The sequence below is a fragment of the Pongo abelii genome, chromosome 18 (genome assembly GCF_028885655.2).
Source record: "Pongo abelii isolate AG06213 chromosome 18, NHGRI_mPonAbe1-v2.0_pri, whole genome shotgun sequence".
NCBI lineage: Eukaryota > Metazoa > Chordata > Mammalia > Primates > Hominidae > Pongo > Pongo abelii.
Genome location: NC_072003.2, coordinates 54,668,072 through 54,695,452, shown reverse-complemented (window position 1 = coordinate 54,695,452; position 27,381 = coordinate 54,668,072). Strand labels below are relative to the sequence as shown.

The following is a 27,381-nucleotide window of genomic DNA, read 5'->3' as shown; positions in this document are numbered from 1 at the left end:
GCTAAAAAGGAATGATTTCGGAAAGTGTCCCTTATGCACTTTTGTATTTCATTGACATTTTAATTAAGACTGGAGCACTCTTTGGGGAGCTCTGTTCTGAAGTTGAAATCACTTTAATATGCTGCCCTAGCATAAAGCTAGAGATGAATGGAAGCCTGGGGTTCTCATATGTTTCGTGGTACTTAGCAATTCTTTTTCACAATGCATTATGATGTTAAGATGGTTTATGAGTTTCTATTGGTTAAGTGCAGCCATATCAAATCATAATTTTGCTCAGTGGATTTTGCTCTAAGAAGATTAAAGAGCACTCAGGCCTTCCCTGGTGGGAAGCAGGTCCCAGGATCACCTCAAGCTCCAGGCAGGCCCCAGTAGTTAAAACTGTTGCTGTAGAGCAATGAGGTGAGCTCTGGTTGAGGGGTGGTTGAGTGTCATGGCTGCAGGGTCACAACCTCAAGTTTAGCAGCACGTTCTGGAAGCTGTCCTAGCTGGGGATGAGTTGACGTGTACTAGGAATTGCATTTCACATAAGACCCTCCTCAACTTTCATGTGACAAATTTTTGCTTACAGAGCAATGCACTTTCATATCCCGTTTTGGTATTTAAATTTTTTTTTCTGTTGGTGGCTAAAACCTAAACACAATCAGAGGTGCATAATGTGAAGTATTCCCACCATGTTTTTTATTTATAACATCAATTGGATGTAGCTCTTTTGTTGGTGTGTACTTACTGCCCTTGTTCTTCATCAAAGTAGTTTTATCTATATCATCTAAACTTTGTGCAAAATGGTTCCCACAAGCATTGTGAGTGGTATTATCAGTTCAAAATCATTATATAACCTTCCAGCAATGAAATAAGTGAAGAATACTGAAATAACAGCTGCTATTAAGGTTTGGGAACTTTAAAAACTAGGGTAAAGAAGGCTCATTTAATACATCTTTTAATAAATATTTGGAATAAGTGGGTACTCATCTGGAAAAAATATGAAGTGGATCCCTACCTCACAACTTATACAAAAATAAATTCCAGGTGAATCAATGTTTTTATACATACAATAAAAAGCATAAAAGAATTGAAGAAAATATAGATAAACTTTAAAATAATCTCAGAATTGGTAAGATTTTTCAAGATATGACTGAACCATCAGAAACCATAAAAGAAAACATTGATCAATTTGCCTACAAGAAAATCTTTATAAGGCTGCATAATAAAAAAGCAAACATTAAAGTAAAGCAAAATAAATGTGGAAAAGTATTTGCAGCTCCCATCTTACAGTAACAAATTTTCTGAATGCATAAAGAATTTCTATAAATCAATAAGAAAAAGTCAAATGACTGAACAGAAAAATGTGCTGAGAATATGAGCAAGCCACTCAAGGAAAATGAAATTCAGTTGACCCTTGAACAACACGGATTTGAACTGCACAGGTCCACTTACACAAAGATTTTTTTTGAAAAATTTACATAAAGGCCAGGCGCGGGTGGCTCATGCCTGTAATCCCAGCACTTTCAGAGGCCGACGTGGGCAGATCACCTGAGGTTAGGAGTTCGAGACCAGCCTGGCCAACATGATGAAACCCCTTATCTACTAAAAATATAAAAATTAGCCGGGCATGATGGCTGGTGCCTGTAATTCCAGCTACTTGGGAGGCTGAGGCAGGAGAATCGCTTGAACCCTGGAGGTAGAAGTTGCAGTGAACTGAGATCACACCACTGCACTTCAGCCTGGGTGACAGAGCAAGACTCCATCTCAAAATCAAAAAAAAAATAATGTTACATGAAGTGTGCCTGCCTAAAAGGCAGACACTTCCACTTAATGAATAGTAAATATATTTTCTTTTCTTAATGATTTTCTTTTCTCTAGCTTACATTATAGGAAGATTGTACTATATGATACATATAACATACAAAATATGTGTCAGCTGTTAATGTTATCGGTAAGGTCCACAGTAGGCTATTTGTAGTTAAGTTTTGGGGGAGACCAAAGTTACACATAGATTTTGGACTGTGATGGGAGTTGGCAAACCAACCCCCATGTTGTTCATGGGTCAATTGCACTATTTTTCATTGGCCAGATTGGCAAATACCACAAAGTTTGACAGTATATTCTTTTGAAAAGGTTCTGGAGAAATAAGCAGACTCAATAGTACATGCTTCACTTTCTCTAGATAGACTCATGAGAAACAAGTCATTGTCTCTAAGGGGTGAAACTGGGTGGCTGGTATGTGAAAGAGACTTTGCAACTTAAAATTTTCCATTGCATGTATGTATTACCTACTAAAATAGAATATTATGCATAAATATATATATATAGATATAGATGTAGATGAGATATGTATACAATATTGCTGGCTTGATTCTTGAACTTATTTTTCCATTGGTGTTTGCCAATATAGGCTTTAGCCCAAGAACAAAGATTTATGGAATCAATTATACTTTAATTAAAAAGGACTGTTCTCTCTCCTTTCCCTTCTACCCTGCAAACCCTTCAAGGCTAAGAGAACTAACACATAGTAGGAACTCAGTAAATGTTGTCAAGTGAATGAACGCACCTGACTTGGCCTGAAGTGGGGGCCAGGAAAAAGCACTTTCTTCCCACTTTTTTCATGGTTAGGACCTGAACACCCATGCTTCCTGGTTTCAGAAAGAGAGAAATTGGGTAGAATCAAATGACAGGTCACCTGGGCCAGAGGATGACAAGAGGAAATGGTTAGGTCTAGCTGTACAACTTTAGACATGTTACTGAAACCCTTTCTGAATCTCTGTTTCCTGGTCAGCAAAATGGAGATACTAATTACCTTCTAGGAGATCAGTAAATGTTCATTGAATTGAATAGAGTTCTTGTTAGCAAAGGGAAAAAAGTCTTCATCATAATTGAGATAAATGAAAGTGGGAGGTAGGAAAAGAGATCAATGTTGGGGCCTTGCAGAGGGTAATGATCGGGGGAGGTAGGGAATGGAGCTTATTTCGTACTTGACTTAAAGATTTGTGGCCCAAGGAGCTTTTAATGCTGTTATGCAAAGTTAAATCAGGGCATGAGTAATATAAGTAAGGCCCTATGGGTGTTCATGACTTGGTGAGCTTTTAAATACATTGTTTATTTGTATTGCAATATCTCTCCTTCTTTCCTTCCTTCCTTCTTTCCTCCCTTCCTTCCCTCCTTTCTCCCTCCTTCCCTCCTTCCTTCCTTTTTCTTTCTTTCTTTCTTTTCCTTCCTTCCCTCCCTCCCTCTTTTCTTTCTTTGTTTCCTTCTTTCCCTCCCTCCTTCCTTCCTTCCTTCTTTCTTTCTCTTTCTTTCTTCCTTCCTTCCTTCCTTTCTTTCCTTTCTTTCTCTTTTTCTTTCTTTCTTTTCTTTCCTTCTTTTCTTTTTTCTTTTCTTTTCTTTCATTTTTTTTGAGACATGGATGCCCTGTTGCCCAGGTTGGGGTGCAATGGTGCAATCACGGCTCATTGCAGCTTCAGCTCCTGGGCTCAAGTGATCCTCCCACCTCAGCCTCCCAAGTAGCTGGGACTATAGATGTGCGCCACCACGCCCAGCTAATTATTTTTATTTTTAATAGAGACAAGGTCTTGCTATGCTTCCCAGGCTGGTTTTGAACTCCTAGCCTCAAATGATCCTCCTACCTTGGCCTCCCAAAGTGCTGGGATTACAGGCATGAGTCGCCACTCCAGGCCTGTATTTCTAACAGTATGAGTGTGTGTGGATGCTCATGTGCACGCATGCATACACATGTACATTTAGTAAAACACTTCTAAACTAGGACTCCAGTTCTATCCCAGATCTCCCAGGAAAACCTGGAAAACCTTAGCTAAATGTTTTCTGGGGAGTGCTTGGGTTTCTTATCTGTGGTTGGAGATGATTCCCTTCTAGTCTTACTCACAGGGTTGTTTTTTGTTTTGTTTTTTGTTTTTTAAAAATCAAATGAGGTGAATGAGGAACCAGTCTGCAAGCTGGAAAGAGCTATGTACATTAATAATTATGAGGGTTTTATGCCTTTTGCTGAATTCAGGCTCTGGCTGTTATTAAAAATGCCAACTCCCTTGGTCCTTCTGCTTGGCCATTCATACTCACTCTGCTTAATCATTTGCACCTCAAGGTAAATTAACAGATTAGGCCAAGGAGAGTGTGGAAGAGAGTAATTCATAGTACGAGAAATAATAATTACAACAATAATAATGGCGACATTTATTGGGTGCTAACTCTGCGCTGAACTCAGTAGAGACCTCTCCAGAGATGAGGGATGTATAAGAGAAGAAAAGATAAATTGAGGTTACTCTGGCACAAGCTTGCTAATAGAGTGCTGTGATCTTTTTGCTCATGAGGGTTATGTGCGTGTGTGTGTGTGTGTGTGTGTGTGTGTGTACGCTCATGGGGGCGTGTGCTTGTTAGCATATTGGTTTTCCTCATCTCTTACCTCTCGGGGGAGAGGAGACATAGGAAACGGGGGAAGGCTTCCAAGCAGGCTCCACTAATCACATGTGGTACAATGCAGGGATTTCCAAACAGTGAGAGATCAGGGTCACAACCTTGGCTTTGCCAGTGACCCTGCTGTGTGACTTTGGCCAAATCTCACCTCCTCTCTTAGTTTCATTGTCTGCTCTGCTGAAATGAAAGGGTTTCCTGAGTCACCTTGGTAATAGACACCTACGGTTTTGCCCCCACCCAGGCCTCCATTCAGTTTCTCTGGCTCTGAACTCTGGGTAGAATGGGCCTATCCTTGGTTCCAGGCAGGCGGGGAACCTTGACCGTTGTGATTGGCTCCAGGATGGGCAAAGGACCCCTTCAGAGCCCTAGAGATAACCCATGGCTTTTGTTCTAGGGACAGAACAGATGCTGTTTCCCAGGGGACCAATCCCAGAAATATGTGGAGCTGGAGCTTCTGTCAGCCTTTTTGCTACCACGAGGTAAGTATCTGTGTGAGTAAGGAACCAACACAGCCAAACATGGAGCAGAGAGATAAAAACTGAGTCCAGGGGCCATTGTTGGAGCACCTGGATCCAGGTGATCCTGAACAGACACCTCTGTACTTTTCTCTCCTATAACCTAATAAACTTGATTGCTATTGCTGTTCTTCATTTAACCCTATTTGGTTTGGGATTCTGTCACTTGGAGCTGTGTGGTGACCTTATGCAGTGTTTATGGGGTTTACACAGTGGTTGTCATGGCCTTTTCAGTTCAGGAATCCCAAAGCTTTATGGCTTCTATGATTCTCCTGTGAGTGAGTGGGGCTGGCTGCAGGAAACTGGGTCACAAGGCCTCAGCCACAGTCACCTTGACTCTGCTAGTATGGTGGGGGCTTGGCCTGGTCCCCACAAGGAGAGAAAGTGTTAAGTCCCATGTCTCACCACTCTTCATGAGTATAATTATTTTGATGCCAAATTATTAATAGCCTTGGCTGTGACATGTTTTCCCAGACCCCCCTTGGAGATGTCACGTTATAAATGGTGATCTCATTGTATAATATTTTTAAATCTGAAAATTTAAATACTGAAATACCACTGGCCCCAATGGTTTCAAGTAATGGCTTGCAGACTTACAGTGATCTCTACTCAAAACTTAGAAGCTTTCACATAAAATTCCACATTCCTGGTTTCCCTAAAGAGGGAGAAGGCCTGGCATTGCTACGTAGCGCCACTGGGATACACACCGGGGGTGATAAGTGCCTGACACTGAGCTGCCCCCACTCCCTTGGATGGGGCCCGCCTTCCGCATCCTGACCAGGGTCTCCACTGCTGTGTATGCACAGCCCCCATATCAGTCAAGAATAAGGAAGACTTAGACAATCTTCCTTCAACACCAGTGCCCAGGGAGTTTCCAAAAGTGCAGTCAACCCGGGATACCTCTCTCCTGCACATTGCTTGTGATCCCCAGCTGTGAACACTAACAGGAGCTTTTATGCTTCTATGCTCTGTACCAAACGCAGTGTGCACCAGCTCGTATCATTCTCATGACAGTCCTGGGTGAGGGTCATTCCACCCCTTTTCACATAAAAAGTTCAAGGGTCAAACACACTGTGTATCTTTTTTTTTTTTCTTTTTTTGAAATAGGCTCTTGCTTTGTCACCTAGACTAGAGTGCAGTGGCACAATCACAGCTCACTGCACCCTCGGCATGATCACAGCTCACTGCAAGCTCGACCTCCTGGGCTCAAGCAATTCTCCCAGATCAGTCTCCCAGGTAACTGGGACTACAGCTATGTGCCACTATGCCTGCCTTCTTTTTGTTTGTGGAGACAGAGTCTCACTATGTTGCCCAGGCTGGTCTCAAACTCCATGCAATCCTCCCACCTTGGCCTCCAAGTGCTGGGATTACGAGCCACCACTCCCGGTGCCCACACCATGCACCTTGAGCCACCACGCCTGGCACCCACAGCATGCATCTTACCCAAGGCCACATCCCTAGGGAGAGCTGGGACCAGAGAAGACCCCCTGCCCTGCGAGCTTCTTTTGACCTTTGTATCTGGGGCAATCAGCAGAGGTGACTGTACCATGGCACCCCACACCCAGTCCAGTTTTGAGAGGAAGGAGGTGGAGAGGAGTAGGTAGACATAGTAAAATAAATGTCATGGAAGCCAAATTTAGAGGACATGGAAAATGTCAAAGTGAGAAGCTGGCAGGTCATTTGGTCCAATGCTCTTGTTTTCTCCATGAGGGAAAGTGGGAAAGATGACAGTTTCGAGGACACACAGTGGCACTGGAAAGAGAGAAGGGTCATTACAGTAGTTGTAACGGTCATTACAGTAGACCAGATTCTGAGACCTAACGTGAACCCTGGGCTTCCCCATTTAACACCGCTTTCCCCTGAAAGCTTCATTCACTTGTCTACCCAGGGCAAAGGGAACTCCTGGCCATGTGCCTGGGGGCCTTTGTTCTCTCTTCCTGCTCCTCTAGAATAACTTCCCCTTGGGTAATTTTTCCATTACACTGTTCCTCTTTGGACTTTCAGAAATAAAATCCCAGCCCCCATGGTGTGCAGTCACACTTGCACCCTGAGGAGTGTTAAAATTCAGCTTGAGAGGCACTTAGTGTCACAGAAGCCTAGATAAAGAAACAAGACTTCAGGCAGGAAGAAATAATAAAATAAAGAGGCAGGACTTCAAGTGTCCTGTGAAACACAGCATTCGGCCTCCGGCACACACATCTGCGGGAGGCGGCTCAACTTCTTTATAAAGTGGTGAGTTTTGTGTGAGCACAGATGCATTTTATTTTCCTATGAGGAATCAATGATTAAATTATCAGAAAGCTAAAAACCAGGCTGCCTGAATATTCCCCCATGTGTCCCCTGTGTCTCCCCAGCACCTCCTGCTCAGGAGGTACAGGCTTTATCTCCAAAGCTTTAGTTTAAATGTCCAACACATCTTATTAATGAAAGTAATAAGCTGTTGTTTATTATATGTCATGATGGGGAATATGACTATTTAATACAAACCTGACATTTAAATTCCACTTAGTTCTGAGACGTGGACGATATCAAGGCATAACTCTTTACCCTGGAGTAAAAACTCCCTGGGTCTGCATTTTAAAGCATTGAAGTTTTCAAAGTAATCAGGTTCCTTTTTTTTTTTTTTCCAGAGGAACCAAATTGTGAAGACATCTGTTCTGTTATTAATTTCACATACATCTTAAGCTCCTCAAGGCCAGAAATGAGGCTTCATTCACGTCGAATTAATGAAACATGATTGTAAGTCCCTTGCTTGGAAATGCTGTCACACAGTTCTGAGCTGCTTATAAGCACTGAGTAATCTCTGAAACTGCCAGGGGACCGCCACTTGAAATCTGCCCTCCCCCTGCCACCCGAAAACAATATCTGAATATATCACAACACTAACTATATCCTGAAAGATTAATAGCAGATAAAAATTTCTGGGAAATGAATCAGACTTTCTCAGTAAAGGATACAGAGATCTCAGGCAAAAGCGGATTGCATAGCGGAAGAGCTCTTTGGGATACAGTTTAATAACTGTGCCCCAGGCTGCCCCTGAATACACCCAAAAAGATGATGGTGGGCCGGGAAGGGGGTGGGGAGTCTTGGAATTTCTTGCAGAGATGTCTTTTGAGGGTGTGTACGAAAATGTACTGGAGGTGACACATGTGAAACTGGAACCTTGATCTGCGAAAGCATGATGTATGTGTCAGATGTGTGGGAGACTGTGATTGCATATGGAATCTGTGTGTGAACGCATGCAGGAATGTGTATGAGTCTACTTACATGTGGGTATGTGTATATCAGTGTGTGAGTTTGCGCACATATGAGTGTGAAAATGTGTGTTATGAGTTTGTGTTGGTGACTGTGTATGAGGGTGTGTGTATGAATATGGATGAGTTTGCATGTGTGAAAATGTCTGTGTTGCGAGTTTTTATTGGTGAGTGTGTATGAAGGTATGTGTGTATGAATATGGATGAGTTTGCATGTGTGAAAATGTGTGTTGTGGGTTTGTGTTGGTGAGTGTATATGAAGGTATGTGTGTATGAACATGGATGAGTTTGCATGTGTGAAAATGTGTGTTGTGGGTTTGTGTTGGTGAGTGTGTATGAAGGTCTGTGTGTATGAATATGGATGAGTTTGCATGTGTGAAAATGTGTGTTGTGGGTTTGTGTTGGTGAGTGTGTATGAAGGTATGTGTGTATGAACATGGATGAGTTTGCATGTGTGAAAATATGTGTGTTTTGAGTTTTCATTGGTGAGTGGGCATGAGGGTAAGTGTGTATGAATATGGGTGAGCTTGTGTGTGAAAATAATTTTGTGTGTCTGTGGATGCATATGAAGGGGTGTGAGTGTGGGGGCGGGGGGTGGTGAGTGGATGCATTGGCATGCACAGACCTCTCAGGACAGACAGGAATCAGTCAGTCTGGGATGGATCTTAAATAGCAGCTCAGCACAATACTGTGCCCATCTGAGCCAGTCTTGAAAGGAGCTTGCTCTTGAGGTTTTGGGTTTGGGGGGCTTGATTTTTTTTTTTTTGTCAAATAACTGAAAATGCCAGCAGAAAGATTGTCTGGAGGGAGGCATGAGATGGGGAGCCTGAGATTTCTTAATCAAACTTTCAAGTGTTATTTTTGGTCTTCCGCTGAGCTGGGACCAAAAAAGAATCTGCATATGATATTTACATCTCAAATCTTCAGAGCCTCATTAGCTTTGATAGTTATTTATTTATTTATTTGCAAAAAGGAATTTAAATCAGAGAGGCACAAAAGCAAAACCTTTGAATGTAGTGCAAAATTAATTAAAACAGGCAGCCGAAGGGTAGAGTGAAATACAATGGAATCCAGAAAAAAAAAAGACAATGAAACTAATTAGACTCTGATGGGAAGATCCTTCCTCGTTTGGTGATCATCCATTGGTAATTAATAAGTCACAAATATTGATGTTTGAAGAAAAGTGCCAGAATTTTAACCCCTGTTTTTCCAGAAGTTTTAAAAAAATTTCTTTAGCTTCTGATCTTCTAAACTAAATCAGTCAAATTATTGGATGTTGTATTTTACAGTCATGTGTTGGTGATGGATGGGGATGTGTTCTGAGAAATGCATCATGAGGCTATTTCATCATTGTGCCAACCTCACAGAGTGTACTTACACACACGTAGATGGTATAAGCTATATGGAATAGCCTTTTGCTTCTAGGCTACAAACGTGTATAGCATGTACCACATTGAATACTGTAGGCAATTGTAATACCATGGTAAGCACTAGCATATGTAAATATAGAAAAGGTAGAGTAAAATTATAGTGTAAAAAGTAGAAAATGGTACACCTGTAATAGGGCACTTACTGTGAATGGAGCTTGCAGCACTGGAATTTGTTCTGGGTGAGTCAGTGAGTGAGTGGTGAGTGAATGTGAAGGCCTAGGACATTACTGTATACTCCTAGAGACTTTATAAACACTGTACACTTGGGCCATGCTAAATTTATAAAAAATAAAGTAATTGCACTACAATGTTACAATGGCTGCTGTGTCACTAGGTGATATGAATTTTTCATCTCCATTATAATCTTATGGGACCACTGTCATATATGCAGCCTGTCGTTGACCGAAACGTCATTACACAGGGCGTGACAATATTGTGTTCTGGGGGAAACAGACTAGCCTATACCAGCAACTGGTTAGCTCTCAACACCTGTCCTCAAAATAATGTGCAGGTGGATCGAATTCAACTGTCAGCGGATAAAGATATATCTAATACAGGGGATGTTGGACTCCAGCAGTTAGCATTAACCCAGTGGTGGAACCAATTTGTATATATGGATAGATACAATCCCAGCTACATTTTTGCCCCTGTATATTTTGAGGCTTTGTTGTATGATTCATGCTTTGTAGATCTGTGAAAAACATTTCCAGGCATCCAGTTGAAAAACCCTTGACCAACAGTATAAAAACGACTTTTAGCTTTGCCTAAGCATAAGGCAGCATCAAAGGGGTCTGGCTTCCTTTTTGGAAGTTCTTTTGAATGAAGTGATCAGTTAGTATTTATGCTTTTTGTCCTTCTGTATTATGCAACAGCACAAATGCACAACTACTCCAGTGGGACAATCAAATGCATAGCCAGCCTGTCACAGTTTTAAAGTTGGATGCATGTGTCTTTGGCACGTCCCAGGTCTCCTTTCAACTTCTTTCAGAATTTCTTTTTTACCACCCTCCAGCCCAGCGCTTGAGGTTCTCAGGTTGACCCTGGGTCATTTCTAGCTTAAAGAGAGTGGGCTTTGAGAAATACCTTGATAAGTGTGAGTTCAATTTTTAAAGATGGCTAAAATGCTAATGGTGAAATTTCAGACTTTGTGACAGTTGGATGAAAGGAATGTTTTTGAGCAAAATATCTTTCCAACGATCCCTCAAACCTACAATGTATAAAAGTGGACTTGTTTAGATAAGTCAGTAAATTATGCCTGATCTCAGTTTTCCTCCATGTAAAGAGGAAGAAATTGAACTAGAAGTAGAATGATCTTTAAGATTTGTTAAAGAGAGAAAGAGAGAGAGAATGGTTTGCCATGTGCAAAAAAAGGCAAGGCTCTTCTTTATAAGTAGCACAGGGATTCATTCATTCATTCATTCATTCATTCTGTGTGTGTGTGTGAGAGAGATCTCTGGGCCAAACTCTATATCACAGTTCTTTCACATCATTTCACCTACCCCTTACAACAACCTTTGAGGTGGGTATTCCCAACAGGAGTAGTTGTCAATTTATTTAACTATCAATAAGCCACAGATACTTGCCAATCAGAAAGAACACTGAGTTAAACACGAGAACAGGGTCCTGGAGACCCCTGACTGTGCCAGGTATTTGTTGCTAGATGAGGAAAGAGGTGGGGAGGAGCCAGGGTGCCTGGCACAATAAAGGGGAGATTGGGAAGCTATTTGCCAACTGGCCTGGGAAATGCTCTAATTTTTAAACTGCTGGTATGGATTTTGTACTATTGGATATGGCTGAACATCAGCCCTGATTTTCAATCTCCCCATTCTGCAAAGGACAAAGCTGAGGCCCTGGGAGGTCATGAACGCTTCTCAAGATAAACCCATCAAAAAGCGACAGGCTTGAGTTGAAGGCTACTTTAAGTCTTTGAGACTCCAAAGTTGGTTTTCTTAACCATTATGCTGACTGTACACATGTCTCTAAGTTGACCTCAGTCTGTGCCAGGCTGGCCTGGCATTTCTCTACAAAGAACTGGAGGAAAGTGGATCTGGAGGAAAGATCTGGTTTGAGTGGGAGTAGAGTTGGCCGATTTAGTAAGTAAAAATACAGGACACACAGTTAAGTTTGAATTTCAGATAAACAACAAATAATGCTTTTGTATATTTTTAGCTTATTGCATGGGATATATGTACACTAAAAATTATTCATTTTTTATCTGATATTCAAATTTAACTGGACATCTTGCATTTTATCTGGCAACACTAAGTGTGGAGGGAGGGCCACAGGGATGCTAAGACATTTCAAATACCAAGACACTTCAATCTGAAGAAATATTTTCTTTACTAGGAACTCCCTTTTGCAAAGTCAATGATATCAGTTGTAGTAAGAACACTTCTAACCTTACCCTGAGTACCTCCTTGATTTTAAAGTCATAGAATGTCAAGGCAGAGGTTATTTAAGCCAATACCCTGCCTCACTGTCTTTCTGCCTCTTTCTGTCCTCTCTCTGCCCAAGAAGGCAGAACACACAGCACCGACGCTGTGGCTTGGCTTTGAAGCCAAGGAGCATAGCCCACGAGGTATGTCCTCATCTCCAAAGCACATGGAAACTATTCCTTTCCTGAAGGTCTTCATGGTTAGCCCGCTGCAAGTCTCATGGTTTTTCAGCTGCAGTTGTAATTTCTATAGCTCCTCCATCCCAGCTCAGCTGGTATTTATTAGAACACATTCCTTTTGAAAAGAAAACTGCGTCTTAATTAAAGGTTGGCAATCCATAGCCTGTTTGCAGATGAGAAAAATTAAGCAACTACTATGAACAGGGCAGTGTGTCTCCTCTGTTGGTTAGAACATTGCTGTCTAGACATGTGGAGTGTCTCTTGTGTTTTGGGCCATCCCTGCATCTACATCTGAGTGCATTTTTTTTTTTTTTGGTGTTGCACAACAAATACAAATGAACCATGAGATCAAATAGAAGAGCTTTTGGAGTGAAACAAGCTTGTCTTCTGTTTTAACCACTCCCTGTCACAGACTGCTTTTCAAACATAATACCTGGGCGGGGTGGGTAGGGGTTAATGAAAAACGTTTGGTGTCCAAAACCCAGCCTCACTGTCTGTGCCAAAGGGTTGGTTTCTGGGGCCAAGTAGAAGCTGAGAGCATCTGATCTTTGCCTCACCTCTAGACCAAGAATGAAATAAACTGATGAAGAATAAAAATATTCCTTTCAGGGGGTGAAGATTCTTAACCTGGGTTCCATGAAACAGAAGCCCTCTAAGAATTCCATGGAATTCTTAGCTTGGATGGGAAAAAAAAAATGTATTTTTTTATTTTTGCTAACTTCTAACTGAAAATTAGCATTTCCTTCAATTCTGAATGTAGGCAACAACTAAAATTGTATCAGCACTACATGGGACTTTTGTGACTTCGTCATTAATAGATATCACAGATATTTTCATATCACATTATAGTTGCTACAGAGTATCTTGAAACAGACTCATTACTCTCTGGAAATTATAGTGATGAGTAGACCCACCTCTATATCTTATTATATCTTGGTTAATAAAAGCCCACATATTACTATATCAATTTAAATAATTATTTAGATAACTGTTATTTAATATAACTTTTCTTTGTAATGCTGTTTTGTAAATTTTATGCATGCAATGACATTATTCTGGAATGAGCCTTGAAGACTATGCTAAGTGAAGTAAGCCTGACTCGGGATAAATAGGATAATTAAAAAAGGACAAATACTATATGATTCCACTCACATGGGGAATGTAGAGCAGTCAAATTCATTCACAGGAAGTAGAGTGATGGTTGACCCAAGATGGGAAAGGAGGAAATAGTGAGTGGTATTGTTAATGGTTGTAGACTTCCAGGTTGGGAAGATACAGTTCTGCAGATGGGTATGGTGGTGGCTATACAATAATGTGAATACTTAATGTCACTGACTTGTACACTTAAAAATAGTTAAAATAATACATTTTATGTCATGTATATTTTATCACAATTTAAAAATCCACAAGAACAATGCAAATATCTTCATCTCACATTTTAAAACCCACATTATTCCATAAGGAGGTCCATAGACCTCCCCTGGAGGGTCTGTAGCACAAACCTGGCTAAGGCCTCCTGATTTTAAGGGATTGCTTTTCCTGATGCCTGGTACATCTTTCCAGTATGTTTTGCCTGGAGGAATCTTTCTGTCTCTTCAGGGGTCAGCTCAAATACCACCATCCCTTGGCTCCTGTTCTGTTCCCAGGGCTAATGTGGGGATATAGTCTTCATATTCCTCTAAGCCTATCTCTAATATCCCAGTTGGATCTTATTGCCTGCCAAGAGCCTAAGGCCTTGAGGCCTTTCCCTCTACTTAATTAAAGGGTTATTTGGCAGGTGTCAGAAAAGCATTTAGGCAATATTATTACCAGACTGAGACTTTCTCATTGATGCAATAGGGAAACTTGCTGTATGAGCCAGTATTACTCAATGCCATGTCTGGACATTGATACATATCTCGTGGTCACTTTTTCACATTTTGTGCTACATTACATAATCTTATGAAATCTACAGAACCCAGAGGTTAGTGCTATCAGGCACAGCATTTTGCAGATGAAGAACTGAGACTCAGAAAGCATAAGTCGACTTGTCTGACCCCAGAGATATTTTGCATCAAACATCTTCCAGAGTGGCAGGATTCCTTGGGAGTAGCCCAAGCTGCATTTGATGAAGATCACTCATTGGAGAATCTGATTCTCCTTGGAGAATCTATCTTTGAACCTGACATAGGAAAACGAGGTACTAAATAAGGACTTTGGATCCTCAGAGTTGGAAGGGCCCAAACTACCTAGTTTGTCCCACCTGTTTTAGATGTGGAAACTCTTGAGTCAACACCAGAAGAGTAATAACCACCACTGTGTTCTTGACGTGGATTATCTCAATGATTCTGAAAATTTCATCACTGTGGGCTCCTTTTATAATTTTGGACATATTTGAATGTTATTGATACTATGATCTACTTAATGCTGTTTTCCCCTTTAAATGTATCTGCTTTTAAAACCTAAATCCATTTACTCCCACAGAAAATTTTATACTACTTCTGTGAATAGAAAACCACTAGCCATAAAAATTATTCCAATAAAAAAGAAAATATGTATTAAGTTCTACCTAGATACTGTTGCCTGCAGTGGGACTCTGAGCCTGAAGTCTTCACTCCCTTTGTTAAAACACAGAGAACAAAACAACAAAAATAATTAGTACTTGTTAGGTGTTAAAGACACAATAGCATCAACTGGAGACTTTCTTGATGTAATTAGGAGAATTCAAAGAGAGCAGAAAAGGACCTAATACGCTTACTGTTTGAGTCAGTGCTATTTAATGCCTTGTCTGTGCATTATTTCAAATCATTTTCAATACCACCCGTGGTCTCTGCACCTCTGGAAACACCCCATTATCTTAGCTCATCCTCGCAATAATCCTATGAGGTAAGTACTAGTACTAGGACTAGTTAGTGCTGCCCCATTTGTTGGATGCAGAGCCAGTCATGCACCCCTGCTCTCTCTGTCTCCATGGTGCCTGATCACAGTGATATTCTGTTCCGTGTCGCAACTACCCATAAAAAGAGCCTTTGGCAGCATCTTGTGGGTCCCCATAAATCTCGCAGGTCCAGATGTCCATCCAGGAATAAACTCCACTGCATGGAGCCCCATGGTGAGATGGACTGCAGGCTTGCAGCCCCACACCCATGTGCTGGCAACGTGCCCCCAGGAACATAGGACCAACTCCAAATTTGGGACTGAAGATAATGTTCAGGCAGGAAAGGAGGAGTACACAGGAGAGGAAGGAAGTGAAAGCAAGTGGTGGAGAGGACAAGGGGAGCCTCAGGGCCCTCATTTGGAAAATGGGGCAAGAAGACCTGCTTCACAGGATGGTTGATTGTTGGGAGGATTTGAACACATAGCAGGTGATTCACTCTCCCTCTCCCCTCCCTCCTCTCTCCTCCGGCCCATCTCTGTCCCCCTCTCCTCCTCTCCCCTCCTCTTCTTTCCTCTCCTCACCTCCCCTCTCTTCTCCTCCCCTCCCTTCCCCTCTTCCCCTCTCTCATCCCCTCTTCTCCCCTTCCCTCACCCCCATCATACAAACTCACAGACACACATATGTATTCACGTAGTTTTAAAAGTGAAAATAGGGAATTTGTAGCCAAGGTCTGCTCTGACATGACAATAAATAGGATGAGGGAGGCAAGAGAACCCGGAGAGACAGATTCCCCTTGAGCTTCAGGGAAAGCTTCCCAGGATCTGGAGAAAGGGGTCCCTCAAGAGCTATCATCTGACGTTGACCGGGAGGTCCCTCACGGCCAAACAAGCTCTCATGGTAATTCCACCATTGGAACTTCACGCTTTGAGGTAAGCATTGCTCTCTCTTCTGCAGTTTCTGTAAAGAAATGCAAGAGCTGGCACACAAAGCAGAAATGCACATTTCAAGCACTTTCCTTCAACAGAGGCCTTGGGAAAAGGGGGGACCACGAGAAATGGAAGGAAGAAGGGAAACGACAGGACTCAGCCAAGGTAGATGTTTCTCATCCACACGTGGGCTCCAGGGTTCTGAGGCTTCACATAAGCCTAAGAGCGGGAGAGGAGGTGGCCCAAGCCTGCAGAAGGACATGATTCCTGTGGCATGTGGCTGTATATCAGTTTCCTCCACACCAGCCTCTTATCTCCTGTGGGCAGAAAGGCGAGGCTGATGGGAAGGCCAGATTACACCCCAGACTGGGCCTGCTTCTCATCGCTGGCAAACCACTTCCTTAGACTCCTTTGAGCTCGGCACATCTGGCAACCTAGTGGGCTTTTTCTCGAGGACAAGGGAAAACACAAACCCAGACTTGTGTGGGTGTGTATGATCCATAAATACTCCCAAGGTGCTGATGGAAGTTCCAACTTGTTCTGTGTCCCCAAACAAGCTCGTCCCCTCCCTGGGCCTCGGTTTCCTGAACTGCAAAATTGTGGCAGGGAGACAAGGCTAGCTGATGTCTAAGAACTCTTCTTGTCTTGAAATTAAAACATTAATAATAATAGGGGCAGTGCTTTCACCCCCAGGGGTGATAACCAGGGAATACACAGAGAAATATTTGTGGATATTCTTGCATACTGAAACCCAGTTTTTGCAGAGCCAAATACCTACATATTCAGAAAAATCCAACTAAATGGCAGATTACCCATTATCAGCCTAAGAGATGGAGTCGTGCAGACTTAAGGGCCATATTTATTTGCTCGGAGTTAATGAGCTTAATCTGAACCTACATATTAGCGTTCAGGCACTGGTGGCCTTGTTTCTTTTGCACTGTACCGTGTTTTTAGAAATGAGAAATTAGAAATTCAGCAAACAGGCCAGACATGGTGACTCATGCCTATAATCCCAGTGCTTTGGGAGGCCGAGGTAGGTAAATTACCTGAGGTTAGGAGTTTGAGACCATCCTGGTCAACATGGTGAAACCCCACATCTCTACTAAAAATACAAACATTAGCCAGGCATGGTGGTGGATGCCTGTAATTCCAGCTACATGGGAGGCTGAGGCAGGCGAATCGCTTGAACCTGGGAGGGAGAGGTTGCAGTGAGCTGAGCTGCAGTGAGTGCAGTGAGCCACTGCACTCCAGCCTGGGCGGCCGGTGGCGGTGGGGCGGGGGCGGAATGAGCAAACATTTTAATAACAGAAGACTTCCTGTGAAAGTTTCAATATCCAACATTTCTAGAAAAGCCTGCAGATCTGATGACAGTCAGCTGGAGCTGAGGAGAGGGTGTGCCTGTTTGTCATGGGCACAGTCTTCTCCTCCCAGTCCCACTAGATGACATTATTCTCTCTCGTCACCTGCCTGGCCCAGGTGTTTGAGTTTGAGAATATGCATTAACAGAAAATGGTTGCTCAAGGCAGAAAAGAAGATGCCCCTGTTGGAAATGTTGCCCTCCCAGGTGAATGATGCAGAAACACCCATGTGCCTGCTCTGCCCTAGAACAGTCAACCTTCCTGCTCTTGGCCGTGAACAAGGCCTGACGCATGGCTGCCTGAGCCTTTTGGACAACTGGCTGCCCTGCTCCTCAGAAAGGAGTGTCAGCCAGCAAGGGCTGGGGCCCATATGCTTCCCAGAAATGTCCCAGTCTCCCATTTGATTGGGCTTTCCTGCTGGATCTCTGTACCACCTACTGCCAACTGGGGGCTTTTCCTTTTCTTCTGCCACAGGCCTTTTACCAACGTGTGAAATTGCTTTCTCTTTCTTTCTGCGGGTGGATCTCCATGTTTGGTGAAAGAGTTCTGCTGAGTTGGGGTGGAGGCTTTTGCAAAAGTGATTTTTTCAAAAGGCTTTTCCCTCTCTGACTTTCAAGACCCTACCTACCTGCCTCATTTTCCTTCTCCTCTCCTATCTCTAGCCTGCTGTGCGTCAGCATGGGGGAGGTGGGGGACAGCAGGGGACAACAGAAAGGGAAGGTTTCCAGAGGAGGGAATACTTGGCATGGCTGTGGTTCTATGGCTAAAAATGGCAGGAAAGTCATGCAAAGATGAGAAAAGAGCCTGTAGCAGGCCACAGAGCTAGGAAGGTGCCAGGCATGTTAAGGGAGCATGTGGTGAGTAGAAATATAGTGTGCCCATGAGTGTAGGTTTCAGGGGAGTGTTGGCAAAAGGATGGTGATGGTGAGGAAGGATAGGCGGGGCCCAGAGTCCGAATGCCATGCTACACTGCTGGCTTTGATCTGAGGTCAGTGGTAGCCATTGTAAATTTAAGCCAGAGAGCAACATAGTCAGATCTGAGTTTTGGAAAGAGCAATGGATTGACTGGAGGAGAGACAAGAGACAGGAGGAGCAGAGAGAAAACAACAGCAAGAGTCCATGCAGGAGACAAAAGTCTGCATTGGCAGAGGCATGGCTCGGGGGGCCAGCAAGTCAGCACCATGAGAGGGACCCTTCCCTGGGTCACATATGCAGGGAGAGGAAAAGGGTAGAGCTAGAGACAGCACCAAAATGTGTAACCTGGGCTCCTGGACGACAGTGACTCCAGTAAGACAGAGGAGGGAAAAACAGCTCTGGGGAAAGTCCAAAGTCCAACGAGTCTGGTTTTACACTTAGATAAGTACAGGTTGAGTATCCCTTATCTAAAATGCTTGAGACCAGAAGTGCTTTGAATTTCAGTCTTTTTTGGATTTTGGAATATTTGCATTAGGCTTACCAGTTGAGCATCCTAAATCCAAAAATTTGAAATCTGAAATACTCCGATGAGCATTTCCATCGAGCATCAGGTCAGTGCTCAAAAAACTTCTGATTTTGGATGTTTGGATTTGGGATGCTCACCCTGTAATTAATATGTGAGACAAAGATGGTTTGGGGGATTGTAGGATCAGTTTGCTCACTCTTCAATTTATGGGACTATATGCATATTTTTCAAACTTATAAAAGATTCATGTTGTATTGGTCTACAGAGCACTTTGGAATCAAGGAAAAGTCATTTTCTTTCTTCCTTTGCTGCCTTGGAGAGTCACATTCAGCCTCCAAGCCCTGGTTGAAATGTCATCTCTTCCAGGCAGAACTACTAGCCTTCCCCGTGTGCTCCCTGTTCTTATTTCACAGCTGTTCTTACCCTGTGGACCTAGAGTTCACAGTCCAGCATATCCCTCACTCAATGATAAGCATATTGATTTAATCTTTAAACCCCCCATCTGGCACAGTGTTTAATATATAGAAGTTGTTGCTAAAAGTTGAAGAATGAATAAATAATATTTTTCATATCCTTCTTACAGCTTTAGATTCATGGCACAGAGAAACCCAAGAGCTTGTCCTAGATCACACAATGATCTTAGAGCAGATTCCTAGGACTTCTTCTCCAGCTTGGTCATTTCCAGAAGACTTCACACTCAGGTTTTCCAAAACTTGTATTTACCCCATGCAGTTGCTTATAAATTAGAGCTCCCTTGGAAATTCGATGATTTCACAACTAAATCTAAATTTCATTTCTTTTTTTTTTGAGATGGAGTCTTGCTCTGTCACCCAGGCTGGAGTGCAGCGGTGCGACCTCGGCTCACTGCAAGCTCTGCCTCCTGGGTTCATGCCATTCTTCTACCTCAGCCTCCTGAGTAGCTGGGACTACAGGTGCCCGCCACCACACCTGGCTAATTTTTTGTATTTTTAGTAGAGATGGGGTTTCACCATGTTAACCAGGATGGTCTTGATCTCCTGACGTTGTGATCTGCCCGCCTTGGCCTCCCAAAGTGCTGGGATTACAGACGTGAGCCACAGCGCCTGGCCCAACTAAATCTAAATTTCTTATTTCTTTTGATAAGTCAGGAAATCTGGAGACATTGGACAGGCTCCTCTTCCCAATTCGCCACACTCCCCACCATGCCCCATGACTTCCCCAATACCAGGGGATGTGTTGTTATGTAATACCATGCTTGCACTGTTGCTTTTTTCTTATATAGAGGACCACAGTTGTATGGCTATGGCTTTAACAGACATTGAAGCAAAATGAACCTAGAATGAGACTCATGTTTGGAGAAGAATGAGAAGGAACACATTTTTTGGTGGAAGTGACAATTATGCCTATGTGCTGTCTTTAAGGTGCAAAGGACTCCTTACTTCACTCATTTTCACATGCACTCTCTTTGCTGTGACTCCTGTGACCAAGTCCCCAGGCATTGAGACTCATCCCATAGAGAAGCAGTAGGGCACAGGGGTTAGGAGCATGGCCCTTCTGGGTTTTCTTTGGCTAAGTTAGCTTGGGTAAAGTTAGCAAGTTTTGTTGGGCTGGGGTTAAGCTCCTTAACCTCTCTTTCCTTCAGTGTCCTCATCTTCAAAAGGGGGTGATGATGATAATAATACCTATCTTGTAGGTGATTGTGAAGATGGAATGAAACAAGAAATGTAAAGAGTGAATGAGGCCGGGCACAGTGGCTCATGCCTATAATCCCAGCACTTTGGGAGGCTGAGGCAGGTGGATCACTTGAGGTCAGGAGTTTGAGACCAGCCTGGCCAACAGGGTGAAACCCCATCTCTATTAAAAATACAAAAATTAGCTGGGCGTGGTGGTGCACACTTGTAATCCCAGCTATTGGAAGGCTGAGACATGAGAATCACTTGAACCTGGGAGGCGGAGGTTGCATTGAGCCGAGATCGGGCCACTGCTCTCCAGCCTGGGAGACAGAACGAGACTTCATTAAAAAAAAAAAAAAAAGTGAATGATAGCACCTGACACCTGGTGAGGAGGCAGAGGACAGGAGTATTTTTGTCATTATGGTGAGTGACAACATACCGACTCACTTATTAGTTAATTTATTTGGTAAGTGATGATCGACTTAGTGACTAAGAAGGTTGATGCCTTTGAGAAGTGCCAAATCAAAAAATTTGAAGGTTTCTTGGTCCATGTCAGTGGTTCTCAATCCTGGAAGTGGATGGGAATAATCTGTGTTGCTCTCCCCAGATGCTAGTCTGGGGACCCACCAAAGAGCAATTACACCAGACCCTCCAGGGACAGGATTTGTGGCCCCCAGAATGATGACAACTATGCCAGGTTATGGTCAGGATGGGAAACTCTCCTCAAGTCAGGTCAAGGTCATCCACAGTCCTGAGACCAGGTGCCTCCTTACATTACACACCCTCAGTGCCTCATTTACCTGCCCTGGTCCCTGTCCTGCCTCAAACCACTAAAACAGAAACTCCATGAGGGCAGAGACTTTTTTCCCTATTTTTCTTTCACTACTATCCCAGTGCCTGGAACAGCAGTGCACATATAATATGCTCTTGATAAATACTTATTGAAAGAATGAATAAATGGATACATGAATAGGCCCATCTTCCAAAGGTTCGGATTGCAGTCACCTCTTTGCTAGAGACTGCTGGATTTGCTCTACATAAACCAGAAGAGTGGAGTCCTAGACTTCGGATGCTCAATGTTTCCAGAAGAGACCTTCAAGGTCAGCTGGGACAATTTCTTTTTTTTTTTTTTTCCAAACCATGTCTCATCATCATGATATTTTCCTTGTCTGCATCCCACTTGAGCTGTTATTTCCTTAATGGTGGCTTTACATCAATTCGTGCTTACTTAGAAACATCTGTCTGACAAAGAAACCCTAAAAAGATCTGTTCTGCCAAGGAAAAACTATCACTTGCCATAAATAGAAAGGCAACTGTGAAATTAAGTACAAAGGAAAGAAATCAAGTTGTGAAATGGAGTTGGATGCTGATGCCTGCTGAGGATGTGAGCCTGGGCCTTCCCCTCCTATCATTATGAAGAGAGGGTTGAAAACATTGCAGAGGTGTTAAAGAGATATTAGCATTGGATTGAGACTTTCTCTTAGAGGGAGTCAGAGGCTAGAAAGAGTTCAGAAGTGATACCTTTCTCTCTCTGAGTTAGTACTGTTAATACCATGTCTTTGCATATCACCCAAACCCATCCATGTGCTGCCCAACCATCAGTGGTATTCATCCCACTGGAGAAATCCATAGTTAGTCCCAGCTCCTTATTTTGTAAGACTTAGGTCCAAAGAGGCCCAAGTTCATATTCATTTATTCATTCATGCGTTTGTTTGACAACTATCAAACACCTCCTATATGCCTGGCACTGTGAACTAGACAGGCTAAGTCCCAGCTATTTTGGAGCTACCAACCCAGGGTCAGAGGAGGGGCTATACCTTTGGTCGCCGACCCCTAGTGCAGTGCTCCTTCTCTGCCCCTTCTCAGAAGGTGTTTTTGTAATCCCCATCCACACCCTACCCTCATGGGTGACTTGGGCACTTAGTGTTGCATTAATATCGTTTCCTTTTAATAAAGCAGCTACATTTTCACCCCATCCCGGGCTCCACGTTCCTGCCGCACACACATCAAGAATGCTGCTAATTTCAGCGTCTGGCTTCCAGACCCAGACGTCAAAACAACTACCTTTCATCTCAGGTTTGTAACACAGAAAACCTTCAATATTGGGAACAGATAACCTCGAAGGTGGGTTCATATCTCTCAGCACGATTGCTGTAACTTAACTCTGCTGCACCCGATCAAGGCTTTCTCTCTGCCTCATAGGTATTTTAATACAAATGTTCCTTTCATTTGGCTGATTGAAGGTCTCCAACCTGCAATAAATGAAACATCTGATCCCCTTGAATCCAAATAACTTTTTCTTTGATTTTCTTTTACTTCTATTTCTTCGTCCTTTGTTCTATAGCCCGAGTCAAATTTCCCTTTAGAAACTGAAAGAATGTGTGTGGGTTTTTCCTGCTTTTTTTTTTTAAACCAAGCTCTAGTGCAACCGCTGGTTCATGGACTAGAATATTAAGATCCAATTCAATGGCAGACTGTCTCCAGTATGTGTTTTTTCTTTTTTTTTTTTCCGTCATTCCCCCCACCCACTTGTGAGCAATGGTTATACAAATTAGCCTCTGTGTACCAGTCACCGAAGCTGGCTTCCCAATTAACCATAGGCTTGAGAGAAGACAAGACTAAAGATTCTTCCCCTCCTGAAAGAACTAAGGTATCCATGCACAAAGGCCTACATGTTGGCACCTGGCTATGGAGTTGGGCATTTAATTGCCTTTGTAATGACTCAGTCCATCTGCATGGTATTGGGTCCCCAGTTTCAGGTAATGGGCCAGAGGGGTCTTGTTAGTCTCTGGAATGACCAGGCCATGTGTATTCATCACTTCGAAAGGCAAGCAGGGTCTGTGAGAAGCTGGTGAAGCTCTTTGTGTGTTCACATCTCTGATTGTGCCCTGTGTCCACACTTAGCCAGGACATCTATCCCCTTAGTGGTCTTGGCTTTGTGTCTGGTGTGGCTTGAGCTGTGGGTAACAGTGCTGATTATTACATGCTAGTAAGATTGTCTCCCTCTTTGAAGTGGCAGAAAGGTTTGTCCCTTCGGGGTGATTAGGTGAATATCAGAAAGCAACCACAGGAACATTTTGTTGTACTTTTCTAAGGTCTAAATGTTTGTCTCCTCCCACCAAAAATTAGTGGTTGAAACCTCATCCCCAGTGTGATGAAATGAGGAGGTGAGGCCTTTGGGAGGTGACCAGTTCTTGAAGGCAGAGCCTTTATGGATGGGATTAGTACTCATATAAAATAGACCTCAGGGAGCTTGTTCACCCCTTCTGCCATGTTGAGTACTCAGCAAGAAGATGCCATCTATGAGGAAGGGACCCTCACCAGACACCCAATCTGCCAGTACCTTGATCTTGGACTTCCCAGCCTCCAGAACTGTGAGGAATCAGTTTCTGCTATTTATGAGTTACCTAGTCTATAGCATTTTGCTATGGCAGCCCAAATAGACTGAGACATACTCCTTAACCTTTGACCCACTTCTGTTTAGGCCCAGCCAGCTTTCCTGAGCCTATGCATAGTCTTCCCGGCTCAAGGAACTCTCTCTACCGAGGTGCAATCTCCTAACTCCTGGCACTCATTTACCTACCCATGGTTGGTAGTCAGCCTCCAAGATGCCCACAGTCATCCCTGCCTCCTGGGATTCATATCTTCCTCCACATTGTGCCAGGATTGGGCTCTGTGACCAAAAAGAAAACAGCAGATGAGAGGATGTGTCTCTTCTCAGAATGGGTTAGAAAATACTGTGGCTTCCATTTTAGATGACTTTCTCTCTCTCTCTCTCCTCTTTTCCTTCTTCTCTTCCTTGGATCTCTTGCTCTGAGGAAAGCCAACTACTATGTTGTGAGCAGCCCAATGGAGAGGCCCACAAGACAACGAACTGAAGCCTCCAGCAACAACCCTGTGAGGTCAGTTTGGAAGTGGATTTTCTAGCCCCAGTTGAGCTTAAGATGACTTCAGCTTCAGCAGACAGCTTGACTGCAGCCTTGCTAGAGAGCAAGCACCACCCAGCTCTGCTGCTTCTAGACCCCTACCTCAGAAATTGCACGAGATAACATGTTTGCTGTTTCAGGCTGCCAAATTTAGGGGTAAGCTGTTATATAGCAATAAATACCAGCACACCATGTGAGCTCATCTCTCGAGGGACTCCCTGAGGCTCCTGATGTTCCTGGTTGGCTTCCTCAATCTATGTTCTTGTTGTCCCTTAATATGTATTTTCAGTTCTTCCTTCATAAGAAACACCCTTAGCTTTAAATGGATCCTTGGCTGCCTGGAATAAACACTACATTGCCCCAGGTTTTCTGGCAGCTAAATATGATCATGTGACTTAACCGTATTCTGGTCAATGGGCATATGTGGAAGTGGTGTGTGCAACTTCTGGAGAGCACCCTTACTGGGGGATGCACCTTTCTTTCCACTTTCCTCCTTCCTGCAGGCTGGAACTGCCCATAAAGGCCGGCACCCCAGCAGCCACCTTGAGAAATGCAGCGATGATGCTGAGTGGCAAGGCAGAAGGCACAGGGTCCCTGTACCTGAGGATTGCTGCTCCAAACCTGGGCCACCAGCCTGAGGATCCCGCCAGGCAGAAGTAAAGCTCTGTTTTGCTGAAGCCACTGCTACTTTGGGGGTCCCATCTCTTCCAGTTGATTCTAACCTGAAATTGAACCTTAATTCAATCTGGCTGATCCATGAACAACCATCATGCCTCGTGCTCTGTGTCAGAGAGGTTTCTTAAGGGAGATTGTCACTTACGGACAGTGATTTGTCAACACCAAAGAGGAAAAAATATCAGAGAAAGGTAAGAGAGAGAACAATAGAGAGAGAAAAAGAGACAGAGACAGAGGGAGAGAAAGACAGAGAGAGAGAGAGAGAGAGCAGACTTGGTTTGATTTCCTCTTTGCCCCTATTACTTTCTGACATTTTCTGACCTTAATACCTTTGAAACTTAGCACTTCCCCCAGAAGCCTCCACTGTCAACAAAGCTCCACGATTTCCCTCCCCATTGGCCCATCAGTCCCCATGGGCTTCTGCTTACCAGGATGCCCAACTATTCCCCTACAAACATCCCCCTGCTCAGTGGGCCCTAGCACTCACTAGTAGCATTGCCTTTCCCCCTCTGTTCTGCCCTCCTCCAGAAGCTCCCTATTCTCTGGATCTAATGTTGTCCCAGAAGTTTACCCCTCCCTGTCCCACCCAGGGGACCTCAAATTCTCCTAGTGGCTACCAATGACCCAGTTGTGCCCAGATGCTTCTCCCTAACAGCTTAGGCTGTCACAGCCTTCCAAAGGCCTCCCCCATCTTAGTAGGGTCTATTGCTCCTGTTCCTTAAGCCCTAGCAGTCCCTCCACCCAGTGGGCCCTGAAACTGAAATGCAGTCATCTCAGGCTGAGGACCTGCTCTGTGCAAAGGCCTGAGAGGGAGGTGGAGAGAAGCCAGGCAGGGGCCAGATATATTAGCAGTTTTCCTAGAACAGTTGCTAAAATAGAGCATACAGGGGCTATGGGAGTTGATCAATAAATATTCATTGAGCATCTACTTTGTGCTGCGAATGATTTCAGTCATGAGGGGCATAGCAGACCATAAAACAGAACAGTGGAAGCCTTCTTTAGAAGTGGTCCTGGTATGTATCTGTCAATTGACATATATTCACAAATTCACGCATCCACTCAATACGTATTTACTGAGCTCCTTCTGTATACGAGGCACTGTTCTTGTTGCTGAAAATACAAAACTGAACAAAACAGAAAAACTCCTGCCCTTGGGAGCTTATATTCTAGTAAGGAAATGAAGTAAACAAACAACAAACAGCGAGTGCCTTCGGTCTTATGTTCCCAGAAGAAGATGCTGAGACAAGGGTTGAAGTGCAGGTAATTTATTAAGAAAGAGCTCCTAGGAGACATCTGTAAGGGCATAGGGAAACAGGGCAAGAGAGGGGGAAGAAGCCTAGCAAAGGTGCAGCTTCACACAAAGTGCCAACCTCTGCCTGATCCTGTGGGGAGCTCTGGGGTATAAATTACATCTCAGGGTCTGTCTGTCTTTGAAGCAGGGGTGTCGGGCTTTTATACTCCCACATCCATTGGCTACAGGCTGGAGGGGTGAGGGGGAGTAAATTTTGGGTACTTTTCCTCCTCTCTGCATGCCATGTGGACAAAGCAGCTGTAGAGGTTCATGGGCCAGCACAGGAAGGAAGTTCCAGGTGTGAACCTTTTAGAAGTAAAATGCGTAGGGCCAGGTGTGGTGGCTCACACCTGTAATCCCAGCATTTTGGGAGGCCAAGGGTGGTGGATCACCTGAGGTCAGGAATTCAAGACCAGCCTGGCCAACATAGTGAAACTCCATTTCTACTAAAAATACAAAAATTAGCCAGGTGTTGTGGTGCACACCTATAATCCCAGCTACTTGGGAGGCTGAGGCAGGAGAATAACTTGAACTCGGAAGGCAGAGGTTGTAGTGAGCTGAGATCATGCCACTGCACTCCAGCCTGGGCAACAAGAGAGAAACTCTGTCTCAAAAAAGGAGAAGAAGAAGGAGAAGGAGAAGGAGAAAGAGGAGAAGGGTAAAATGTGTGTAGAGGCTGATGGTGAGCACACAGAATAAGTAAAAGGGACCTGAGGGATGCATCCGTGCAATAGATTCATCATAATATGATGACAGGTGTAAGAAACATTGAGGATTTCACCACTCCTGACCCCTCCCTCCATGCACAGGGGCATCTCAAGGATCTCCATGTCTCTATTCCCCTTACCTTACTCCGCCCCAAGGGAGGTGACTTGGCTGATTGATAAGGATTCTAGGAGGAATAAACTGGATGCAAGCAGCTCTGTCCTGTCCTCATTCCTTGTCTTATTTTGGTCTTTTTAAAGACCTAGGGTAGAGAAGGAAGGGCGGTGACTGGGGGATTCCTTAGGAAACCAGCAC

General features: G+C 43.7%; 1 long non-coding RNA gene across 1 annotated transcript in view; it reads left to right on the top strand.

The window, feature by feature from the left end:
• LOC112129452 (uncharacterized) overlaps positions 1 to 25,072 on the top strand; it is a 35,599-nt gene extending 10,527 nt beyond the window's left edge. The window contains exons 3-7 of the long non-coding RNA XR_002911848.2: positions 4,817 to 4,901; positions 7,568 to 7,676; positions 22,426 to 22,545; positions 24,288 to 24,371; positions 24,899 to 25,072. This is a non-coding gene — a long non-coding RNA (uncharacterized LOC112129452). The remainder of the gene's footprint in view (positions 1 to 4,816; positions 4,902 to 7,567; positions 7,677 to 22,425; positions 22,546 to 24,287; positions 24,372 to 24,898) is intronic.
• Positions 25,073 to 27,381: the final 2,309 nt, after the last annotated feature.